The sequence below is a fragment of the Myotis daubentonii genome, chromosome 8 (assembly GCF_963259705.1).
Source record: "Myotis daubentonii chromosome 8, mMyoDau2.1, whole genome shotgun sequence".
Lineage (NCBI taxonomy): Eukaryota > Metazoa > Chordata > Mammalia > Chiroptera > Vespertilionidae > Myotis > Myotis daubentonii.
This window is the reverse complement of record NC_081847.1, coordinates 48,571,864-48,595,126: the sequence shown is the minus strand read 5'-3', so window position 1 is coordinate 48,595,126 and position 23,263 is coordinate 48,571,864.

Below are 23,263 nucleotides of genomic sequence, written 5' to 3'. Positions count from 1 at the left end.
TTCCTCCTAAATTCCTTACTTTCTCATTGCTACAATGATTTTCTAAAGCACCTATTTCAAAATTGTAATGTATTCTTTTAAACTTTCTTCTTTATTGTCTATATCAATTCTGGGGTTAATATCAGATCAGTAAATTCTGATAAACAAGTTTTTTTTTAAATCAATTCATTGCTATCACCATGGTGATGACCTTGGTCCATGTTTTTAATGATTGCATGGTTGGAATAATACAACAGCTTTCTCCTTAAACTCCCTAATTACCTTTTAGTCCATTTCACCCTAAGCCACATGGTAACAATAGGTAAAACAAAATGATGGCCTCTCATTTTTGTTGTTGTTGATGATGATGGCTAAATCTTAAGGTGATTTCCTTTCCTGTGTTATATTTGATTCCTATATCTGTTGCTGATTTTCTTAGCTTCTGACCTTATTCCTGTCTATAATAACATATTCTTACTTGGTCTGTTGCTCTTCATTTGATTTCTTAATATTTATGTTTATTCTGGTTACTTGGTATAACTCAACCCATTGTTGCCTGCTGGCCTGTATCCCAATCCTTGGTGGCATTCCCAAGTGATAGGACAGTATGTTTTCTCCAGTTAACAAAACAAACTTTTCTCCCAGTAAATTCAGTCAGGTGAATTCTTAAACATTCCTGTGCTTCTCATTTGAATATATGCCAGGGGATTCAAGTTTAATGTGTTAAACTGAATTCATTGCATTCTCTTCAAACCTTATATCTCTTCCAGTGTATTCTCTCAGCATAGGACAGAATATGACACACCCATCTGCACAAACTAGTAATTCAGAAACTATTCTTGACTCTCCTTTCCTTGACTTTTTTCCTCCAGTGACCTTCAACTTTCGTCCATGTTATCCAAACTCTGCCATGATGAATTGTTATTCACATGAAGTGATCCTCCTTGTGAAATTGTCTCATATCAAAGTTTCTGGCTCACCCAGGAGTTATTCCTATGAGTGTTCTTGGGCTTCAGACTGACTCCCAATCTTGGGTCCTTCTTTTCTCCTTACCACATCAACTGCATGCTGTGTGAATTTTTATTTTTTCATCAAACTCTGTAATTACATACTATTGCCTTGTACTAGAATTACCTTAACCCTGGATCAATCCCATCTAGCTAGCTTCTCCATAACAATTCCAAAACAGATGAAGCCTACAAGAAAAAAATTACAACTTCTCAGATTTGGTCTCTTTATCAGTTTCCTAACGTTCATGCAACTGAGTCCTTATCAGCACCTGGGAACCTTTTCCTTCCAAATGTTTTTATTGTTGTTGTTTTCCCCTCCTCCTCCCCCCTGTCCTCTGTATAGTGAATGTTTCAAATGTTTTTTCTCTTTTTTATAACCTATGTCACTACTAATCATCGATAATTTTAAATAGATGAACCCAATCTCTAATTTAGTGACCAAAACATAAACCATCAAAATGAATTTCCCTCAACATTATGCCAATAACCCTAAAATTCTAACTTAACTAGTACCTCTGCTGACCTCTGTGTGTCAGACTTTAAAGGACCAGATGTACTTCCTCTGAATGAGGGTCATTCTTTCCATACTGTCCACTATTACCTCCACTCCACCTCCTCAATTCATGGCCTAGACCAGTGATGGCGAACCTATGACACGCGTGTCAGAGGTGACACGCGAACTCATTTTTTTGGTTGATTTTTCTTTTTTAAATGGCATTTAAATATATAAAATAAATATCAAAAATATAAGTCTTTGTTTTACAATGGTTGCAAATATCAAAAAATTTCTATATGTGACAAGGCACGAGTTAAGTTAGGGTTTTTCAAAATGCTGACATGCCAAGCTCAAAAGGTTCACCATCACTGGCCTAGACTGTGATGCTGAAGTTCTTAAATATTGCAGAACTAGAGGCCTGATGCATGAAATCCATCCAAGAGTAGGCCTTCCTTTCCCTGGCTGCTGGCACCGGCTTCCCTTTGGCACCCAGGACCCGGGCTCCCTCTGGAAGGACATCCAGTCTAATTAGCATATTATGCTTTTATTATTATAGATAGGGAAGGAGGAAGGAAGGGCAATATTCACATACACCCTCCACTATGGTAAAACAATGCAGTGACTCACAGAGTGTCTTATGAGAAAAAAGCATAAAAAACCCTTAAATTATTAAAGACAGCAGCATCTTATTTCATCCAGGCAAAAAGCCTGATGACATCATATGCCATCTCTCTCTCAAAGGTAAAATAGTTAAGAGTTTGTGAAAATATGTTGGAAAACAGCATCTCTTCATTTTCATCATTCTCAATAATGAAACAATGCTTGGGGCACATTCTCAATCATCCATGTCTCATAAGAGTCTAGCTGCATGTTGGCATCTTTTCAAGAAGGCATACGGGTAATTCTCCACTTTTAATTCCAAAAAAGAAATGATCTGTCCTCAAGTAAAATATGTAATAGAGTTAAGGTGATGCTTTATAATTTCTTTAACATCTTTTCAGACTCTTAGGAGACTAATTTAATTATAATTCATAATTATAATTCATAATTCTGCCAAAAGATTATTGGAAACTGAAGATTCATGTTCAGTGGTGATGAAAAGGTGACTTGACCTGGGTGGTGAACACACAATACAATGTATAGATGATGTATTATAAAATTGTATACCTGAAATCTGTATAATTTTATTAATATAACCCCAATAAATTCAATAAAAAGAAAAATATAATACATAATCTATTTAAAATATATGTATTCTTCAACTTACATCGTCTTTTTTGAAACCCAGCATATTCTTCTGTGTATATATTTATTCTTATTGTGCATTAATTATATTTAGATTAACATAATATATATGTAAATGCATGTATAATTATGTACTATATATAACTCACTTTACAACAATCATTAAGAGATGATTTTATTCAATTTCATAAGGACCACTCATCTAATACCTTCTTTTCTTTTTGATATTAAATTCCGCTGTATACTAAACAAATCTGGCCAAAAGTAATGTTAATTTATAAAAAGAGGAAGTTGAATCAAGAACTCTATGGACTCAGTAAATAGTACATTCCTATATCATTTTACTTTGCATCATAGTTAAAATTGATTGATTTGATAATCTAGAAGACTAATATGTGTGAGCTGTGGTATTTGGGAAATCTCTATACATTTTTCTACAAAAGATGGATGGTTTCCAGGGGTTACAGGCGAGGGAGGTGGATTCATATAGGTTCAAGGTTCATGAGACACAGATAATAACTGTAACTAATTCTCACTGCAATCAACCAAGAAATATTCCAAGGCAAGGAGTTATGTAAATACCAAAAAATAAAGATTTTTTTCTTACAAATATGACTTATACTAGTATTTAATAAACTTTCCCAAAGCTTTTTTTAACTTATATTTGCTTCTGTTTACCACTGTCCCAAAATTTGATTGAAATATCTTTGCAATTATAGGCTATAAGGATACTTTCCTTTTCTTAAAGGAAAACATTTTAATAAAGGAAAAAGACCACAGAATCAGAGTAAAAAAGATCCTATAATTTTATGGAGCCTTTTTACAGGAACCAAGAGGGGGTAAAGGGTTAAGAAAACAGCATTGTCAACCATGTAGGAGTCACTCTGTCCTCCCCTACCCCCAACATTTATTACGTGTGTAAACTTGTACAACAGACTTCCCTGTGCATTTTCTCATCTTGAGAATTGAAATGATAATTGCTTCCAGTTCATAGGTTTGTGTGAGAATTAAGAGTGTAGATGCATGAAAAATCCCTTAGTAGAGTCATTGCTGAGCAAATGTCTCCAATTTTGATTCAATAATATAGTACCATAAGAAATATATTGACATTTTATTATTATTTTACTTTTGAAATAATTTAGATTACCAAGTAAGACATAAGTGATAGATGATTTAAAGTCTAGTAAAAATCATTCAGGTTATTTCAGTAAACCTCCTTAACAAATTCTATGGTCACAAAGATGATAATTTTCACTGTAGCTATTCTATTTCAGTGTATTTATTACAAGAAATACTAGTTGAAGTATTTAAAACAATCACAGGACATTTGTAATGAACACTTTAGCCAAAAGGATGCAAGGTGAGATTTGTTTTCAAGCTGTATGTTAAATGTTTAGGATTTTAAAGTCAACAGTTCATTGAAAAATCTTGGGGAGAAAAATATACAGGAAAAACGTTATTCTGGAAAAGTGTTTGTGGGATAATATAACTTGGAAATTTTCCCATGAAAATAATATTTTCTTCACACTTCTTTATTGTCTCTGTTTCTGGGATAAATGGAAATTATATTTTGACATCAGCAGTTATAATGATACTTCCAGAAAGAAAAACTGAATGCAGAAGAGAAATTTTGATAGGAAAAATTGATGCCAGCAACATACTAGCTGACAAGGCACAGAACTGTATGGAAAGTAATAGTTGTGAAAGAATTCAAACAGTAACACAATGTGCATGGAGGGATTATGTAAATCCTATTTCTTGCTTTCCTCTAAGAATGTTCAATTTCTATTAGATTATTTCAATTGATAAATTAGGACTGATTGGAATAAAAATAAGTTCTACTTAGAAAAGATGGGTGTTTGCATATTACAATGTAAGAAAATGTAGTTGTCAAAATAAAAGGGTTGAACAGCAGTATTAGACAAGCTACAGTTAACATGGAGTTATCTCCCACATTTTGATTCTGCATATTTTCTTTTGATTTATTTAGTATTCATACAGAGGCCTTGAGAAATGATTCATTGTACTGATAGATGTAGGCGGTAAAACTGCATCATTGCACAGAAAATGCATTAACTGATATGATAACATAGTCATAAATGTAATAGGATTCATTACTACCAAGATATAGTGCTATGATGCCTATAAACTTTTTCTTGGCCTTTAAAAATGTCTCTTAAATAGAAATTTCACCAAGATTTTAAACCTATAGAGTTTTATATTGTAGTCAATAAATAAATTGATTTTAATCATCTCAAAAGGCAAAAAATTATTTCTGTTTTGCTCTACAGGATGTCCTTTTTTGTATGATTAAGATCTAAAACAAAAAAATGTATGTATGTGTATTAGCATATATAACTATTTCTACCTGTAATCAAACATCCATACGATATTTTGTTTGGCCCCCAACTGGAAATATTTGAGTGGAAAACTGTGACTTACATTAAGAAAATGTGATCGAGGGTTTTCCAGAGAAATAGATCCACTCTATGTACTATATACACAAAAGGTGATTTATTGTGAGGAATTTCTCATAAGATTACTGGAACTGAGAAGTCCCACGATCTGCCATCTGCAAATTGGAGACCCAAGAAAGCCAGTGGTATAACTCAGTTGGAGTACTAAATCCTGAGAACCAGGGGAATCAATGATGTAAATCCCAGTGTGAGGGTTGGAGAAGATGAAATCAGATGTCCCAGCTCAACCACTGAGGCAGGAAAAAAGAGCGGATTTCTCCTTCTTCCATATTTTGTTGTATTCAGGCTCTCAACAGATTAGATGAAGCCCACCTGCATTGGGGAGGGCAATCTGCTTTACTGAGTCCACTGAGCCCAATGTTAGCCTTATCCAGAAAAATGCTCACTGACACACTCAGAAATAACATTTAATCTGGGCACCCCAAGGCCAGTATGATTGACACACAAAAAAAGACCATCACACCAGCTATCCTAACCACTAGAAGACTCAAGATGCACAGATTCTCCCACTTTTGACCCTATATCTCAGTTTGTATTTGAGGATTTTTTTTTTATTTCCCTGAAGCTTTACTATTTATCCATTGGTTCTATATAATCTCATAGTTTTTACCTCATGTTTGGCATTGACTTTATTTGGATTCCCTACTTGCTTCTCTGTATTATCCAAGAGAATAAAAGATCATTGATGAAAATAGTGAGGGAGATAATGGTGATAGTTAGCATTTACAGGAGGCTACCATGTGCACAGCATCATTCAATAACCTTGCACTTCAAAGGATCCCTATTTTCCCAGAATATTAGGTCTTGCCAATTCTACTTGCTGAAACCTTTACAGCCTCCTATTGTGTGGTAATCTGACCAGACCTCGAAAGAACATAATATTTCAAACAAGCAGTTTAGGAATTACTACCAGTTCTCCATCAGGTCAGATGATCTTTTTTATACCATCCTGGGTGATTCAAATGCCAGCCTCTATCAGTTAGATGACTCTCTTTTATTTATGTTAAAACAGATTCTATCATAAGTCTTCAAAATTATAGTCCTAATTACTTGCTTTAGGATTATTTTTATACTTGATGTTCAGACTTTCCTTCTATAGTTATTTTCCCAATTTCCCTGCATTATATTCCCTACTATTTATTGCTTTAGTGTGTGTCTATAGGAATTAAACACACTTTTTGTTTCTATGAATATTTTCTTCTTTGACTTGAAAGAGTTTTTCTGGACATGCACTGCAGAGAAGGCTTTTAATTTATCTCATTACTTTGAAGATATTACATGAACATCTTCTGGCTTTAATGTTTCCTTATGAGAAAACTATTTTTCTAATTATCTTGACTTTATAATTGTATTCCTTCTCTTCTGGTGACTTTTGGGCTTTTAAAGCTTTGCCTCTAGTGCTTGCAGTATAAATAAAATGTGTTTAGTTGTACATTATATTTATCTTAATCAGAACAACTTTTGCCTTCTGGATGAAATCATGTCTCCTTTGATACTGAAAATTCTCATCAATTTCTTTCTCCTTAAATCCATTTAAAAAGAAATTTGTAAGTTAGACTCCCATTCCTTGTCCTACCTTACAATCCTGGGAGTTTCCTTTACAGGATTCATTTATAAGAAATGTCTCAGGATCAGTTTCCCCATTTGTAGGCCTCCTGGACTAGTCTTTATAAATTTTTAAAACTAAGGTTATATTTCATAATTCTCTGAAATTTATTTTAGTGTCTGTTAATTAGTCATCTATGGCCTTAAAATATCTCCCTATAATATATTTCTGATACTTTTCCTGTAGTTGTACACAGCAAATATTTTTTTAAAATATTTTAGGATGTTTGAGCATTGTTGGATTCTGTGTGCAAGGCATCTATCTGTTCCTACATTTTCTTATTTTTTATAAGAATAAAATCTAAATTTTATCTTTTACTGGAGGACATTGATATTGCTGTCAGTGTGTCTTCATGCATTTCAGACAGAGCTCTGGTGAAAGAGCAATATTCCTCTATCTGAATATGGATATCTGAACATGGATGGTCACATGGTGTGACACATTAAATACTTCTATTTAAGTCAAAATGAAGAAAGCTCTTCCCAGTGAGAAAAACAAAACTATATTCCTTGTAGTCTTTTAAGATAACAAAAAGGAAATACATTTAATTTGTAACTCTCTTTGTGAAATTCATTTCAAATTAGTCATTCTTAGAAACTGAGCTTCTTTTCATTGGCTTTCTTGTTTCATTCAATGGGCAGAGATATAAACATATTTGTGTAATGGAATTCACAATATTTTTTTCTGGAAGATATTTTCTATGTGCTGCTTAAACAGGGCTTAGTGTGGGGTTTGCTTGGTTAGGAATCAGATGATAAATGTATGATGCCAAAGGCCCACAATGTACAATAATGAAATCTTCAATTGGCCAAGGATTAGTATTTATCTCACTTAACCTTCCATTAGCAGCTGTAATAGTTACTCCTTTAAGATTCTTTTCAAGCTACCATTTAACCAACCCTTTTAGTTCAGTAAAAATTACTATTTTATATGGTAATACATAAAATGTCATCCAACAAATGCTCTGACAAAACATTTGGCTCATAATTCTGTCTATTAACCAAATTAAGCAGTAGATGGGCGTAATTTGCCAGTTAATGATTTTAGCCCACTTAAAACTTATAGCTTATTTAGTTCCGGAATTTTTCATTTAATATTTTGGACCATGGTTGACCGGGAGTAACTGAAATCATGGAAAGCAAACATACAGATGAAGGGGTTGGGGGCAGCTACTATGTAGATTTACTTTTTATATCTCAGAACTTGAGCCATAAGTAAATATGTGTCTCAGAAGTATGATGATGCCTTTTTCAAAATAAAACACATGAGTTTTCCTGTTGTTCAGGAAAAAGCAGAGAAGTACACTTCTCCACACTGAGAGTTATGATTGCCACAAGAAAGCCAGGGGTGAGAATGTAAAAGCTGCCACTATCGACATGTAAATTGAACTGAAATATTTCCTTTGGCAGCAGCTCAAATTTAAAATTATAAGCACAGTAATCTTTGGAAATGTCATATATATATGAGGATTCATATTTAACAATTACTGTGATTTTTAAAACATTGCATTTGAAAGAAAAACCAAACTTCACATTGTAAAAGTTTAGCATTCCAGTAAGCTGTAGGAAGTGTTACCTCACATTAATGTGGATAATTCACATATTTTAAACATATTTCTGTCTCAGCAGCTAAAATTCAGAAATGGATAGCGCTAAGTGAACATTTTCATTATTTTCCTAGTCCAATATATTGACAATATATCCATTGTCATTTAAATAATTTGATGAACTAAATTATCCTAAATGATCCAAAAGAGTTATGTACATGTCCGGTTTGTAGAATACATAAGTATTTTTTATTTATTGTACCATTATTGCTTTTTTTAATGTGGAATTTTCTTTTTCTTTTCTTTCCATGTAATTATAACTCTGGTAATATATTCACAAGTCTTTGTAATGTATTTCTTTTTAGCATACCACTTTTTCATTCTCAAAATTAAGTAACAGGGATTGGGATTTTCCTCTCCTTTGTGTTTCTCGCTTGGTGACTGGCTTATATTCTCTACTCTTCTGCAATGACCTGCATCTACCTTCACCTGTGCAATGATCTATAATTAGCTCTGATCTGCAATGAAGGGGATGTTAAATTCAGTATTCGATCATAGTAGGAAATGAATCTCTTTTTTTTTTCTTCTAGGTGAAATTGTCTTGTTTTATCTCACTCTAGTATGGACACAGAATGATCTCATCTGCCATGGGCTTTTGGTGAAAGTATCTGTTTGACCTTAGAAACACCTTGGTCCAGCTGCAAGTGCCACACAACCCCAAGCTGAGAGCTGCCAGGGTTATTTTATTTCCATCTCTTTCTCTTTCATTAATAACGTCCTTCACAAGGGGAGAGATGCTCCTATGTGGAGGCTGCCATGAAATGTCCATGTTTTTTACACTCACTGCATTTAGTAACATTTTCCATGAAATGTATGTGTGGCCATTCCTATCTGGGATTGAGGGCAGCAGGTTCCCACATTCAGCACCATGCACAATCAACATACTGAGATGCATGTCTTTCTTTCTTTATTAAATCCTCACCTGAGGACATGCTTATTGACTTTAGAGAGACGGGATGGAGAGAAAGAGAGAGAGAGAAACATCCATCTGAGAGAGAAACATAGATTGGTTGTCTCCTGTATGCACCCCAACCAGGGATTGAACATGCAACCTGGGTATGTGGCCTGACTGGGACTCAAACCTGCCACCATAAAGGGTGATGCTACACTAACTGAGCCACACTGGCCAAGGCAGGAGATGTATTTCTTAGCTGTGTGCTCTGGCCATCTGGGAGGAAACTTGGGGGGAGACTCTGAAATACAGGACATTTTAGATATGTATTCATGCATTTTGCTTATGTATTTATTTATTTGCTCATTCATACATTGCTTCTTCTTTTTTTCTTTTTTATCAGGCACTAGTTTTGAACTGTGTTAGTCTGGATAATTTCTGATAGTATTGGTAGTTTCCGTTGCCACATTCAAGTCATGGTACCTCTGGCTATGAGATTCCCCACTTCAATTAGGATTCCCCAGTAGAGCAAAGAAAATTTCAGTTGTAGAAGACTCCTATTTCAGCCCTCCCAGGGACTTGAGGAAATATCCATGTTACCTCCTCCACTTTTATATTTCTGTCCCCCATTAGATCAAAAGTACAACTTCACTCACATGGCGATGGACATGCCAACATCATCCTCTCAGTGATACAACAAAGATATGTACCTAGACTCATCCTTTACTCTCTTGATAATCATGATTCTGCTGGTGCATAAACAACAACAACAGAAAGGAAAGGCTGGTAGACCTTTCAATATAAAGACACAAAATAAGACTTACCAGTGAAATTATACATTCAGGCACTTAGATTGCTTACATCTACTTTAGAAGGATAATTCTTCTAACTAGATCTTCAGATTTAGATAAACAGTTTATCACTGAATTCTACTAAAGTCAGATATTAAATATTTTTCTCTATAAGTCAGACATAGTATCCACAAATTATTTAAGAGAACAGTCATTTCAACTGAGAATAGAAATAATCTCAAAGGATTGACTCCTGATATGAGACAATAAATTGGATGTTGAAATTTATATTCAGAGGTGTTGAAATTGGAACTGAGAATAGAAAAATAAAGCTAAACAATTAAATAAAAAGGAAAATCATGGTAACAATCCTGTATTTAACACACAAATTATTATTATTGGGTTTGGGAGAAGGCTAAGTGTGTCTAATTTTAAAAGAATTTAAAAAACATAAGAGAATCTGTCACTTGAGAAGAGCTGGACTTGTGAAAAGCTTAATTTATTAAGCGTGCAACCAGTTTTAAATGCTTTTAAAAATCCAATTAATCATATACATACATTTTCAAATTTATTTATTAGTTTGTGTAAATAATATTTAAATGTAAATGAATTATAGCGATATACCAATAACTTTAATATTAGGCAAATTATTAAAAGAGAGCAAATATTTTTGTACATTGTTTAAATTTTTGCAGAAGACTTATTTTCCACATTAGAGCTTCTGATTCCTGACCCTGATTTAGGTTCCACTGATTACAGCCTCTTTCTACTTTATGTTGCCAAACAAATATAGAGAGCCACCAAGAACACTCTCTAGGGGTGATATATTTCAGGCCACTGAAAACTCCTAGTTGTCTCCATCATTCTTTATCACTCATTACTATAAACTCCACTCCCTAAAGTGGGCAATTTCTTCACCACATATGGCACTCCCTAAAATGAAGAAAGGGGAATTGTCTGAGAACAATATTTAAAATTAATCTTTCAAAGAATAAAACTTAAAAAAAGAAAGAAGAAATTTATAGGATAATTACTGAGGGGATAGCTTAAGAGTTCCTAAGTGCTAGAAAGGGGGAATTCATGATGATGTAGCTAATTATTAAAAAATAGCACTAAGGACAAGATAGAATTAGTCCTGTGTGAACACAGTTGGTAAATAAGTCCCTTTGTTCACTGGATGAGAAAGTGTCTTAATTAAGTGCAGTAAGAGTCTGACGTCCTGAGGTTGTCTGAAGTCCATGGTCTTTATCAGCCTTAGCTTATTAGAACCTTGTGAAGAAGCATGATGCCAATTTTGATATCTCCTGGGAAAGTGCTGCTGTAATTGGAAATGTTTACTTTAGGATCCCTAGCCTTTGAAAATCAGTAAAAGAAAAACAAAGCCATGTTTCATCCATTACTTGGATCCTCTACATATTAAGTCACAAAGGGAAAAATAGCTGAGCTCTGATTTGAACTCAAAAAGATGCTATGTACTTAGAGTGAGAAAAAATTAACTGATTAGAAGCATATGGATATTGATGATGATGATGATGATGATGGTGATGCTGCTACTCATTTTTTTGGCATGTGCTGAGTAAGCACTGTGCTGAGATTTCTGCTTCTGTTGACTCATATTTTGTCCTTGGAGCAACCTCATGAATTGAGTACTGTTATTTTTTTCATTTTGTGGGTCATTAAACAAAACATAACAATGTTGGTACAGCTGGTGAATGGCAAAGACTATCCATTAATCTGATTATATCAAATCAAGAGGATGAAACCTCCATCTAGGGCTGGCAATTATGCAAGAAAACAAATCACCCAAGTTTTTATAATACTAATGATATCAATAATTTGTGTATGTAACGCTAATACTGAAAAAATATTTTAAGCTAGGAATTTTTTTGTGTGAGAAATTTAATGGGAAGTAAATTTAGGATTTAAATTTCTCAAAATATGCAAGGCTACAAGTTATTTTGTTTTCCTGCCCTTAATTGCTGGCTTAGGTGTTTTGTTTTGATATTCTCTCTCACCAGCTACCTTTATTGAACACTTATGCTTTTCCTTTTTTCTAAGTCCCCCCAGATTTAATTGTGTAAAATATCTTCATTGAAGCGTATGGGTATAATTGAAATGTAATATTACTTCATCCAAGAAAAAATTTTAAATGTAATGTAACCTCTGAAATTTCATTGCAATTTTTTGACACATATTTCTCTCGTGCTCTTCCATATTTCCTAGACTTTCTTATCTCCTCCATACTTGTAACTCGTACAGAATGAAAAAAGCAGATTCCCATTATATACTGTCTACCTGAGAAACTCTTCATGTTCAAAGATACAAATTGGCTGAAGGTAAAGAGTTGGAATGAGATACCATGCAGACAGGATTCTTAGGGCTGGAAGGGCTAAATTAATATCAAAGTAGACTGTAGGGCAAGAAATATAAGGAAACACAGATATATTTCATAGTGATAAAAGAGCCTAGTGCTAGACAAACACATAAATTATAAATTATGCATCTTATAGCAGAACTTCAAAACAGATGAAGCTAAAACCAATAAAATGGAAGGGAGACTTGTACAATTCCACAATGATACTCAGATATTTCAATATGCCAACTCAATAATTAAAAAAAAAAAGCAGAGAGACCATCACTAATTTTATAGAAGACTTGAGCAATACTATTATTCAAATTGAACTGCCACTTATAAAACACTCCATCCAAGAACAGCCAAAAGCACATTCTTTTCAAATGCATATAGAACAGTTTGTAGAGAGAACCTGTGATGACCATAAATAAATCTTAATGGATAATAAAAGGACTGAAATCATACAAATAATATCTTATGTATTCACAAAAGAAGTGAATTAGGAATCAGTACATAAAAAAAAAAAAATTTAGGAAATATCTAAATATTTGGAAAGAAAATATAGAATACTAGAGGCCCAGTGTACAAAATTTGTGCACAGGGGAGGAGGGGGAGCTCCCTCAGCCCGGGTTGCACCTCTCGCAATCCAGGAGCCCTTGGGGGATGTCCAGCTGCTGGTTTAGGCCTGATCCCTGCAGTCGGACATCTGACAGTCGGACATCTCTCTTGCAATCTGGGACCCTTCACCCCTAACTGCCCACCTGCTCACTCCTAACTGCCCACCTGCTTGCTTCTTACCGCTCAACTTGCTGCTCCTTAGCTCTGCCATGGAGGTGGGAGAGGCTCCCACCACCACAGCTGCGCTCACCAGCAGTGAGCCTGGCTTCTGGCTGAGCGGTGCTCCTGCTGTGGAGGTGCACTGACAACCAGGGGGCATCTCCTGCGTTGAGCGTCTGTCCCCTGGTGGTCAGTGCATGTCATAGTGAGCAGTCGTTCTAGTTGTTCTGGTTGTTCTGTCTTAATGGTCGCTTAGGCGTTTATATAGATATATTCAGAGAATATGCGGGTCAAGGAAAATTAGAAAATATCATGATTAAGTTCAACATAATTGAATTTTTGTGATGTAGTTGGACCAGTTGAAGAAATCTTAGTTTGAGATGCTGATCACAGAAAGGAAATAAAGGAGTCCATTTGAATGTGGAAATCCAGAATCCACAGTGAATCTATAATACATGTCAAGGTTCATTTACTAATTAACAAAACAGCCACCTTAATAATTAAAAACTACGGAAAATGCAAGAAAAATAAACAGAAACACCCTAGTACAAAGATATTTTAATACAGCAATCAGTACAAGACAAAACAAATAGACAAATCATTAATAAGGAGAAAGAACTAAAAACACAATCAAGAAATTCAACCTTAGATAGAGAGAGGTTAATGGACTAATGGAAATATTTAAAGCTAAATTGAGATATTCCTTAATTCTTGAACTATTATTCTGAAAAAAATGGTAATTTATGGGATTATCAGGAAGTAGATTATATAAATTTAAGACATATGAGAAGACATTTGGCTTGTTTGAAGACAATTGCTTGAGGAAAAAGAAAATGTTAATGTATGTATCTCAGTGAGTTTAGATTTTTTCATACATTGTTTTCACATTAAAGAATTTTATGCAAGGAAGTATGAAGATAATTTTAATTTTAGTGAGAAAATTTCTAGCTGTACCTTGGAGAACAGTGGTAATATAAGAATTGAGATTGAAAATGAATTAGTAATGTAGCCCTGTAGTACATGGATACTAGAGATGATAGGGTTGTAAACCAAATAATCAAATGATTATATGGAAAGAAGAGGACAGATATTAAAGGAGAAAAGATGACTACAAATTGCAAAAATATTCACAATAAGTGAGAAATCTGTAAAAAGTCCCTTCTGATTTAGGTGGAGGGACTAATAAGTATAATTAGCTTTGTACCTATTAGTTCAAGGTAACCAACCTGGCATCATCTACGATGAAACATTAAGAAGTTGAATACACGTTTTGGGATGTTGAGGAAAATGCAGAGTGAAAATAAAGTTAAAGAGCTGGTGATTTCATAGGTCATAATTAAAAAGCAGGGCTTGAGTAATCCATACAAGAACAGTATATGAAAGTAGTGGAGAAAAGGACCATGAGAGACTCAATCCACATTCTATATGGTCAATGCTTAATACTAATCTATTTAATTTTGAATAAGATAAATGACTGATTCTTTGTCTTCAATTTCCTCCATAATGTATCAGCATACAGTTCCACACTTTAATAATTGTTTTGTTTTCACCTGTTGATATTTATTTTGGAAGCATCTTTTTCAGCTTCTATAGTTACTTTAACTCTTGCACATTTTCAAATGAAATATGTTTTCCACATAATATTTATTTGCTTTATTTTTTTTATTTTGAACTGGCTCATATTTTGCGTTTTAAAACTATAACTAAATTTTAACTTTTCTATTATGTTTCCTTCCTCTTTTATAGAAAATATAGCTACAGTTTATTTCGGTATCTATTAAAATAGATGCTGAAATATATTTTGCTGATGGGATTTTGGTATTTAAATTATGATTATTATAATTGAGCATCTACTTAGGGTCAGACATTAGAATGGATGCTAGTACCTATACTCACCTTGGAAGTAAGCAGAAAGTGTATTTTTAAATGAGTGAGACTGCTTTAAACTATTTCCAATAATTGTTGCACATGGTTTCCATTCAAGTCAACAAATTATATTGAGCTGCTATAAACAATATAGGTTCTGGGAATAAAATTATAATTAAACTCTCATCAGTGAGTTACATTTTAGAAGACACTAAATACTTTTCACTGAGTCATTTATTAGGGCCATGATTATCCTAAATTAAGGGAGTCTAGATAATCACTAGTTGAGTCCTCTGTCTTATTTTGTATAGAAAAGTTCAGTAACAAATGCTACACATCATAGAGAACACACAACTTGTCAATGCTCAATTCTTTTCTTGGAGTGGAGAGTGATGAGGTGGTGATATCAGGGTGGAGGTGATGTAAAAATTTTAGAAGAGGTTTTTCAGCAGGAATAAATGCGTGCTATATTTTTATGAATTATGGCAGGTATTGCATATGGCAGGGGATTATTAAAAGCATTCTAGAAAGAAATAGCTCTTGATTCCTATTTGCAGAATGTATTATTATCCAGAGTCAAAGATATGTGAGACTGAGAAATAATTGGTTTACTTGTGTCAATATATGTATCCCAGCAAAGCTAAAGGGGAAATTCTGGAGAGGCACTCTGGGCTGTCTATACTTTGTAGTACCCAGAATTATTTACAATATTCATTATTTCCATGCTATCCCAAAGTTGCAGACTATCAATATTTAGAAAGCAGAACACTATTCTCTAGTTCTGTTCTTAAACCTCTCCATTAATTCAGCTTCTTTAAAAAAAAATAGGGAGAAATGCAGATGCAATGTGCAGGCAGGTATAGTTTGCCTTGTTTCCTTTATTTTTTTAAGACCAAATTGCCACTAGTATATTCTAGACAGAGATAATATATAACATATGTTCTATTATCTATCTATCTATCTATCTATCTATCTATCTATCTATCTATCTATCTATCATCTCTCTATCTATCATCTATCTCTGTATCTATCTTTCTATGTATCTATGTCTCTATCTGTCCACCACACACTGCAGATCAGCCTTTGACTTAATTTCTTTCTCTTCTCAATATTTTCTCTTTCTAATAATCATCAATAGAGACAGCAAACATGAATAAACTACATGGGAATCAAGTGGTTAAGTGGCACTCAAAATCCAAAAGAATTGGGAGATGCTAGGAAGTCAGTAGAAAATGAGGTGGAGTGATATCGAAAGAGCTGTGTCTGAGAAGCATGGCACTTGTACTCAATCCTACAAGCCACTGAAAAGTTCTGAGTAGATTTGCATGTCATTAATTTCATTTTGTGGGAAGTAGGAAGCCTATATTAGGAACGGGGATGAAAAAGATTAACCTATTGCGGTGTGGAATAAATATCTTAAGTCTAGGCAAGGCAAATATAAGAAAAATTAGTATTTTATATGATAAAGAGAAACTTGCATTGTTTTAATAAACAGAACAAACTAATATTTGTAAAACTTTAAATAAAAAACACTTCCAGGTTTTTTTGTTTGCTTTCTAACTTTTATATCACAAATAAATATTCAAGTCTAGTAAGATTTGTTATTATTTAATCTTTTATTTTAAAGACAAAGTTATTATTCTTAATTAAAATATACTTAAACCAGCCTCAGAAATCCAAATGCTATACCTCACCCAGGCAAATTTTTGCCAAGTGGTCTAAATTGTCCTGAAATTTTAAGAAGAAAAACCTGAATCTCACAATTGATTTCTACTAAGCATCGAACCTTACATGACATGCAAAAGAACTAACAAAGAGATTGCCAGACTTTAATTATGAGCCCCAGCTCATCTAATTCCAGAATCTTCTCCATGCAATGGGCAAGGTCATCGCACAGTGTTTCTGATATGGCTGAAACTCTGTCCGTTCTCCGGCTCTAAACCACATCACTTGTACTTAGATTAGTGAGAAAAGCTCACTTGAAAGTAAGCTGTGCCTAGAATTTTGATCTGACAAGATGCTTTCTATGCTGCAGATTTTGGATGAGCTCATTTACAGTTTGTAATTTTCAGCTACATTATCTACAAAAGAAATAATTTCCAATGAATATTTTAAGTGAAGCCAGAAAATGTGTGTACGTTCCTTACTGAGTCTGCATAATTCTGATTCCCCTAAAACAGCCTTCAGAGAGTTACTGAGTTGACACTATCATTTGCTGAACTTTACTCTTTTTTTTAGGGGATCGGAAGAGAATTTTTCTACCACTTAGGTATCCCTATCATGGAACCCTATTTGTAGATTAGTTAGGTATTTTTAAAAATGTGGAAGTGTTTTCATAATCAATTGATTCGAGGAAAAGTAGCTACTAGCTCCATCTCTTTAGCACAGAGGAAACAGTAGACTTAAGAGGTAAATATCACAACTTGGCAATTTAGCATCGTCTATTACTTTGTAAAGTTACCTATTGCCTATATTTCATCATTTGAACAACAGCGATGACAACACTGTGCTTCAACCTAACAATACAACATTCATATAATTAAAGACTTGCTCCTGTTCTCCCCCAAACAGCAGAGATAATCCAATTTAGTTATATAATTTTGTGGGTGTCATTCATATTTAATACCTCAATCACAACTCCCCTTTTACATCCTGAAATTAAATCTGAAAATATATGTAATTTAGTATTTATTTATAGTTACATAATTATAGTTGTATAATTTATATATAATTATATAATTTATAGCCACTTGACACGTCTTGCATTAGATAGGATGGCATAGCAAAAGGAAAAATATGGTTAATATACAATATTATCAAAATTGAAACCTAGCCAATGTGCAAAGCATCTCATTTCTCATTTTTGTGGCTGGCAACACATAGTATTTGATATTTACAATTTGCTTCTCCACAAGCCAGGCCATGCTCTCTTTGCTCTTACCCAGCATTTTACCTTATTTTAGTTATTGACGTGAATACATGAGGCATTATTTTCTTCATGAAGAATCATGAAATTAGTGTGTCTCATAGAAGTGAATTGCTATAGACTCAGTGCACGAAGATAAATCTGATTCCACATGTACTCCTCTTGTCCTCACTGGGTAGTTGTCCACTATTTGCTCTGGATAAACTGGGTTCAGAGAGACTTTCTCTGACTATTGGTTCATTGGCACCAAAAACCCATGAGACAATTTTTTGCTTTCTAGTTTTCATATCATAAGCAAATATTTAAGTCTAGCAAGATTTGACTAGTCAACTTCCCACTCATGGGCACAAGCATCGCTTCAATCTCAGCTTCTGAAATTCAGCCACTGAGCATTAGTCACAAACTAGGCATCTTTCCACAGCCAACAGACAGCCAATTCGCAACACAGTCCATCTTCCAAAACGCTCAAATCCCCAAACGCCCTATTTCCTCATATCCCTGCTTTGCTGTGTCTCAGGTTCACAGCACATCCTTGCTTAAGTAAGAAATAGATTCAGCTTTTATAAGTCTCTTTGTACAACATCTGTTAATGTCTTTTCTTCCAATATTTCTACGAAGCACAGAATACAAAGATCAGTTTGCAGATCAGCCACCGCCTCCTATATGCGGTGCCCTATGCAAAAGCCCTTTGAGGAAGTTGTAATGGGTAGAAACATTTCTACAGATGGGCTGTGCACAGAAGCACAGGAGAATAGCCAGTGCAGCTATTCAAAGCTCTCTGTTTTCTTGTTATTTCGTCCAAAGCCTTCTGAGTATGACAGACCTAATAATCTGTTCACCTGAGCCCAGATTTAACAATTTGGCTTCAGAGAGGAAAGCAGCCATTAATCTCTGCTCCCTGAGAGGGACTCTTGTCTTTTTTCAAATTTGATTCTCTTACATTTCTTTGAATTGTCAGACACAAAATGGTTTACCTCTTTTGTCTAGTTATTCCTACAGGAACAGTGGTCTAATCCTCTCTGTAAGCATATCTTTGTCTTTTAACTGGTGAGCTTAGAAAATTTCAGTTTTCACAATTGTTGCTGGTTTGAACCTCTTTTTCACAAATAAATTTATTATTTCAGTATGATCTATTGTAATGTCTTTTGAACTCTTTCTATTTTATTTTAAATGACATATCGCCTCCCTAATAAGAAAATAATGTTAGCATGTCCTCAGTCTTTTATTCCCCCACCATAATTTACTTCAATATTAAACGGACTTCCATTTGGGGGTGTTATGGCTCTATTTCCCCCTCTTTCTTCCATCTTAGGTATTCTTTTAAAGACACCAAGTCATTGTCATCTTTATTTAATATTCATCTTGAAGCATGTTCTGACTTTGTCCTTCCCTCTAAGACTATTTTCCAGAACAGCTTCCAATGTGCATATGTTTGTGGCAAATTTCCGGAGACTTTTATTCTGGAGACTATTTTTAACATAATCTTGTATTTGAAATACAGTTTGGCTGAATATTCAATTCTAGAATCTAAGATATTTTTTCTTCTTTAAAACTTTCTGACAACTCTATTTCTCTCTGGTACAAGACTTGCTTCTTCCCCCTTCCTCAGCATTAGGGTGCCTGTTTCTCATGTTGAAAGAGTTCTGTGCCACAATGCTTTGGAGGGATTCTACAACGGGGAAAATAAATAGGCAATATGTACATTTTATTTTTATATCATTTGTAAGGCTAAAAATAGTAATAGAAATTGTTATTTTTGTGCTAGATAGTAAATGGCTAACCTGATAAACTTTTAATGCAATAATACACATTTTCTAGAATTCAGATTTTGTATAAAAAGCACAAGTTTGTGATTCAAAAATGTTCTAATGCAAACAAACTTTTCTATTTACTGTGGCCATATTTTGATAGGGCTTGATGAAATAAGCTGTCTCTGACACTACTTTTATTTAAAGTTATTAGTCATCAGACATCTATTTTTGTTAGTATAGCATATCACCAAGCCAGTACCAGAGATCGAGAAGGAACAGAAAAACTAAACCAAACAATAACAATAAATCTCCATCATGCTAATATATATGATAGGAAAGAAAGGAAAAATTGAAACATCAAAAGTAGAATGTAAAAACAGCATGCAGATATTGCAGAGATAGGTTAAAATTCATTTGCTATTTTAATTTTAAATAATTTTCCAGTTAAAAGATGTAAGACATACTATTTGATAAAGTCACATAAAATGTAGGCTTCAGGGGGAAAATGAATGAATGTTAAGTGATGGAATAAAATGATAAGGCAAGTAATCACCTCAGTTAGTCATTTTACTATTCTGAGAACTAATTTTCTCATCCTTAAATTGGGTTGGATGATTTCTAGAGCTTGAAAAAGGTAAATTTTAATAATCCTCTGAAACATTTTATATAAGTATTAGTATGAAGGAGAAGTCAATTAGGAAATTTAGACATAAAGATCACTACAATAGCTATATAAGTCTAATATCTTTTCTTTCTTTGAAAGTTATACTGAAATCCTTATCAAGATTCAGGTAAAAATATATAGGCTGCTTTAACTATGCTAAAGCAATTAGTAGGACAGAATCTAAGTTAGGCTAAATTGCTGACAGCAAAGTTGAGATGAGAACAGAGAAAAACTTAATATTCAAGTCATTCAGTGACTTCTAGGTCAACCGCCTATCGTTTTTTGGCAATGCTGCCAGTCACTGTTGTGATCTTCTAGGGTCACTTTGGCCTTTGCTGAAAAATGTTCTGAACAGTTAAATACATTTGCATATTTATAATAGCATTTTTTTTTACTGGCACAGTGATGGAGTTTATATAATATATTTATGTTTATTTTTATGTTTTCTTAACTATATGAACATTCTGGTCTTTATGACTACCTTTTCCCTTTTATAAGCAGGTTGGTGAATATTATGCTCACTTTACAAATAAATTAAAAAAATGATTACAAAGATGTTAACTGACTTGACCAAATTTGAGCAACTAAGTAGCTAAAAAACGAGACATTCTATAGAATGAGCTGTTGGGAGCTCAGGTCTTGAAGTGAAACAACCAGGGTCTGAACTCTGACTCTGTGATCTACTGTAAAATAATGAGCGAATTACTTCAATTTAAGCCCAGAATGCTCATCTGAAAACAAAAAATGAGTATTATAATAGAATATATGTCATCAGGTTGTTGTAGATAATAAATTAGAGGTTGGATTGGGATGGCATTTGGAGTAGCAATAAATGCTTGGATATACATCTGCTCCCGTTATTTTAAAATTAATATGTATGTATCCATTTGTTAACACGTAGTCCCTAGGTACTCCACTGTACTACAAGAATCTATCTTTGCAGCGAAAGGGGAGGTCATTGGTAAACCAAGTGGAAAGAAGTAGTGAGAAGCTTGTCTGATGCTCCTGAAGAATTCTCTGGCGAGATGAATACACAGCAGAGGAAGAAGCAAAGAGGTCTGATGTACAGGGCTAGCCATATGACTCCGACAAGTCAACAACTACTTTGAACTGCATGTTTTTATAATTTAATGGGATGACGATGATTGAATCCTAAGAGCATTATAAATATTAAAGGAAATAATATATTTGCTACTATGTGAAAATGTGAAAGGCTATATGGTGTGTTGGTGATGACCTTACAGTTATAGAGAAAGGTAAGATTTCCTTCTATTTTTAATGGTGAAATAATATTCCATTGTGTGAATGTACCACAGCTTTTTTATCCATGCATCTACTGATGGATATGTGGGCTGCTTCCAAATCCTGGCTGTTATAAATAGAGCTGCAGGTAACATAGGGGTGCATATATTCTTTCAAATCAGTGTTTTGGGTTTCTTCAGATATATTCTCAGAAGTGGAGTTGCTGGGTCATAAGGTAATTCCACTTTTAATTTTGTTGTTGTTGTTGTTACTCTTCACCCGAGGATATTTTTCCCATTGATTTTTTTTAGAGCAACCGGAAGGGAGGGGGAGAGATAGAGAGAGAGAAACATCAATGTGAGAGAGACACATCAACTGGTTGCCACCTGCACCTGTCCTGACTGGAGCTGTGGATCAAACCTGCAACTGAGGTACATGTCTTTGACCAGAACTGAACCCAAGTCCCATCAGTCCACAGACTGACACTCTAACCAGTGAGCAAATCAGCTAGGGCTTAATTTTTGAGGTAACTCCATATTATTTTCCAAAGTGGCTACACCAGTCTGCATTCCTAACAACAGTACATGAGGGTTTCCTTTTTTCAACATCTTTGCCAAAACTTGCTTGTTGATATATTGATGATAGCTATTCTGACAGGTATGAGGTGATATCTCATTGTGGTTTTAATTTGCATCTCTCTGATGATTAGTGAAGTTGAGCATCTTTTCATATGTCTATTGGTTATCTGTGTGTTTTCTTTGGAGAAGTGTCTATTCAGGTCCTTTGGCCATTTTTTTAATTGAATTGGGGTTGGGGGTTTTTTGGTGTTGGATTTTGTTAGTGCTTTATAAATATTGGATATTAACCCATTTTTAGATGTTATCATTGGCAAATATATTTTTCCAGTGAGTTGTCTTTTCATTTTATTGATGGTTTCCTTTGTCATATGAAACTTTCTGGTTTGATGTAGTCCTATTTGTTCTTGTTTGTTTGTTTGTTTGCTTCCCTTGCACAAGGAAATATATAAGAAAAAATATTGCTCCGAGAAATGTCTGATATTTCACTGCCTATGTTTTCTTCTAGGAGTTTTTTTTTTATATTTTTGACTCTTACATTTAATTCTTTAATCCATTTTGAGTTTTAACAGATCTGTCCAATGTTTCCAACACAATTTATTGCATAGCCTGTCTTTATTCCATTGTATTCTCTTGTATTCTTTGTCAAATATTGATTATAAAGATATGGGTTTATTTCTGGGCTTTCTATTCTGTTCCATTGATCTATATGTCTGTTTTACATTTTTGTTTTCATAAATATCCTCTCCTCCCCCAATTGGGAGATAGCCTCTCATGTGAATTTGACACTTTTGTTCATGATTCATATTTTCCCCAATGAGAGTAATTATGCATTTCATCTCTGTTCCATTATATATTGTTTGGTATAGCATGATAATGTATATCTTTCATTTTACATGCTATTATAGTCATTTGCTTATATGGGTTTCATCTCCATTAGATTATATGTTACTATAGAGGCTGTATCATAGTCACATTTTTATTTAGCATAATAATTAGGACTTTAT